Below are 709 nucleotides of genomic sequence, written 5' to 3' on the forward strand. Positions count from 1 at the left end.
TTTTAATTAAAAATAAAAATATATTTTATTTTTAATTAAAAATATATTTTATTTTTAATTAAAAATAAAATAAATTTTACCAGTAACCTTTTGAAATCTCTTTTTTAATTTGAAAAATCATATACGTGATATATTTTATTTTTAATTAAAATAAATTTTATCAGTAATTTTTTTTAGTTTGAAAAATCACTGACAAAATATTAATTTTAATTAAAATAAATTTTATTAAAAATCTTTTTTAAATATAATTATTTTTTTTGTAAATGTAAGTACTTTTTTATTATATCTGTTTGATTTTATAGATCTAAATATTTTTTGGTTCAAAAAATGTTTAGGACTTAATTGTTCAAAATATGAATGTTCATTGGTTTTTTTGAGACTTTTTTCATTATTTTATCACATTAACCAGTTGTATAGGTCATAAGGATGTATCTAACAGGTTTTAGAAAGTCCAAAAAGTTATTTAACATGTTTTGGAATGTCCAATGATTTATTTGTTCCAAAAAATTGTCCAAGAACTTAATAATTCCAAACACTAAAGTCCATTCGGGTTTTTTAGACTTTTCCTATATGTGTGTGTGTGTGTGGTTCTTAAATTAACAAAAATCATGAGATTTTTTGATTTTGTAACTCTCAATTAATGATAAGTGAGTTAAATAAAAAAGAAAATTACATAAATACTTTTTTCCACTTAGTTCACATATGTCTG

This window comes from Cynara cardunculus (genome assembly GCF_001531365.2).
Source record: "Cynara cardunculus var. scolymus isolate 2C chromosome LG 9, CcrdV1, whole genome shotgun sequence".
NCBI classification, from domain to species: Eukaryota; Viridiplantae; Streptophyta; class Magnoliopsida; order Asterales; family Asteraceae; genus Cynara; species Cynara cardunculus.